We start from the raw sequence: 2,943 nt of genomic DNA on the forward strand, positions 1-2,943 counted from the left end.
ATGAGAAACATCGATCAGCTGCCTCCTGCACACCTCCTACTGGGGATGTGCCCGCAACCAAGGTACATACCCTTAACCGGAATCGAACCTGGGACCTTTCAGTCCACAGGCCGAAGCTCTATCCACTGAGCCAAACCGGTTAGGGCACATGTTGTATCTCTTAAACTAAACTTTGCCTCTAGTAAAGAAACAACATGGTCTTGTTGTGCATGCTTGCAAAGGTTCTATTATATATCTAGGGCAGGCGTCAGCATGTCTATAGAAAGCTATACACACCATATACCTATATATAATCATAACCATGTGTGTTGTTATAATACCTGGTCTTCTTTTTTTTGTTAATCCTCATTCAAGGATATTTCTCCATTGGTTTTTTTAGAGAGAGTGGAATGGAGGGATGGATAGATAGAAACGTGGATGTGAGAGAGACACATCGATTGGTTGCCTCTCACATGAGCCCCCACCAAGGCCGGGGATCAGTCTGCAACTGAGGTACATATCCTTGACTGGGAATAGAACCCAGGACCCTTTAGTCCACAGGCTGATGCTCTACCCACTGAGCCAAACCAGCTAGGATTAGTCTTCTTTTTATACCAAGACATGTACATAACTGCATCAAAAAGTTTTCTATAAATAATCTTTCCCTGCCTTCTTTACCAAAATTCCCTCAACTTTTCACTTAATTTATGTAACAGCTTGTGCAAAGCCTATTAAATTTTTTAATCTTCAAATGAAAATAATAACAATTTCATAAAGTTAAAAATGTATTGAAGATATAAGAAATAAGGTGAGGGAAGAGGAAGGCTAAAGTTGTTGGATTACTCGATTTCCCACAAAGAAATAAACCGATCCAAGGTCATCTAACTAATTAGCACAAACACAAGACTTAAGCTCACCTAACCTTGACTTGGCGTCATATTGTCTAAACATACTGATTTTGTTCAGGTAGATTAAGATGACACTATAAGGATATGGTGATGAACTTGTATATAAAATATTATCACCATTGGCTTGTTTTGACATAAACAAGATTAGGAAGAAGGATGTACTTTTTCAGCAGAGCACCTCTCAATTTCATAATCCTGCTATCTACTCTTCAAGGTGGGGGGAGGGGGATCTTTTTAAGGAACAAATTTAAAGGACTAAATAAACTAGTAATTCTTTTGGTCTGTTCTCCACCTATCAGAACAAGATTGAACTAGCTGCTCACGGTCATGGAGGCTTGGAGAATGCAAATAGAGATTTACCCTTTTTATATGTTTGTTCTTTTCACACCTGATAAAATTACAGTAAATACGAAACATGTTTTAATGTAATGCTTTGATAATAGCAATGATGTGTCATGGATATATAATACAGTAAATATTGTGACTGCTTACAGTGAGCTTCAGAACTATTTATACTAACTCTTGCTTGATTTAAAATGCTCTACAATGAACAAAAATTAAAACAATTTAATTGAGAATTTAACAAAAGCATTTTTAAAAGCACATAGTGAACTCTCATCTTGGGTAAGCAACAATTGTAGAATTTAAATTTAACTTCTTTTTATTTTACATGGTAACAGATTGTTACCATAAATTCACAGCTTTGGTCTTAAAATCCCTCTCTGCTGACAATCAGTTTAACAGATAACTCAAGAGTCAGCCAGGCCTCTCAGAAACAATGTTCTCAAATGGTCATCTTACACAGAGAATCTATCACTGGTGAACAAAAAGGTTATTAAGCACATGACCCCACCAATCAAATGCCTTTCCTACATGTTTTTGTCTACACATTTGTGCATCCATTTCTTTTATGTTCTTTGATATTATCTATTCCTAAAATCAGGAACTAGATATTTAATGCTGTAAGTGATGTAGTTTAAGTGAGACTTTTATTTATGTGCCTTATAATGAAATGGTTTATATTGCCTTTGACACATAACATTTTCATATGTTAGTTCTCAACTGAGGGTGGTTTTGCTCCCCAGAAACATTTGACAATGTCTGTGGACATTTTTTACTGTCGTGACTGGGATGAAGATGCTATTGGCATCTAGTGGGTAGAGGTCAGGGATGCTGCTAAATATCTTACAATGAACAATGTAGGCAGCCCCCTTCAACAAAGAATTATCTAATCCTATCTTTTGATGAGAGAGAATCATTGATTGGCTGCCTCCTGCACAGATGGAGCCCACAACTCGAGCATGTGCCCTGACCAGCAATCAAACCATGATCTCCTGGTTCCTGGGTCGATGCTCAACCACGAATCCACACCGGCCTGACTACATGTCTCTTTGTTTTATTCATCTCTTTATTGCTAGTATCTAGCATGGTACCTGATAATAAAAAGTTACTCATTTTGTAATGGAAACAAGGGAAAAGAAGTAAACAGAGGTGTTTCTAAGAAAATTTTTAACAAAACTAAAACAAAATCTTGGGTAAATAATTTGAGCATTCATAACTGATATTCATGAGACAATAATGTATTGATCAAAAAGGAGGTTCTGGCTCTAGCTGGTTTGGCTCAGTGGATAGAGCGTTGGCCTGTGGACTGAAGAGTTCCAGGATCGATTCCAGCCAAGGGCACGTGCTTGGGTTGAGGGCTCAATCCCCAGTAGCGGGTGTGCAGGAGGCAGCTGGTCAATGATTCTCTCTCATCATTGATGTTTCTATCTCTCCCTCTCCCTTCCTCTCTGAAATCAATAAAAAATATATATATTTAAAAATAAAAAAGGAGGCTCTGTTTGTAGATATAACTCAAGCCATCCAGTCAGGATCCACCTTCCCATCTTTTACCAACAGGTCCACAAGCCATTTAAGAGTAAAAGGGCTTCTGACTGTGGTTAGCAAGGGCTCATCCTGGCGTTAGCTTTTGGAATTGGTTCTTGAAGCTTTACTGAATTTTACCCACTTTAATGAACATAGTCCAATAAAGTAATTCAAAATAAGAAGTAATTTC

At 37.7% G+C, this 2,943-nt stretch overlaps 1 protein-coding gene across 1 annotated transcript in view; it reads right to left on the minus strand.

The window, feature by feature from the left end:
* Window positions 1-2,943, minus strand: part of TMEM9B (TMEM9 domain family, member B) — an 18,147-nt gene that overhangs the window by 8,797 nt on the left and 6,407 nt on the right. The gene's annotated exons all lie outside the window — the stretch shown is intronic.

This window comes from Myotis brandtii, unplaced genomic scaffold, assembly GCF_000412655.1.
Source record: "Myotis brandtii unplaced genomic scaffold, ASM41265v1 scaffold422, whole genome shotgun sequence".
Taxonomy (NCBI): Eukaryota; Metazoa; Chordata; class Mammalia; order Chiroptera; family Vespertilionidae; genus Myotis; species Myotis brandtii.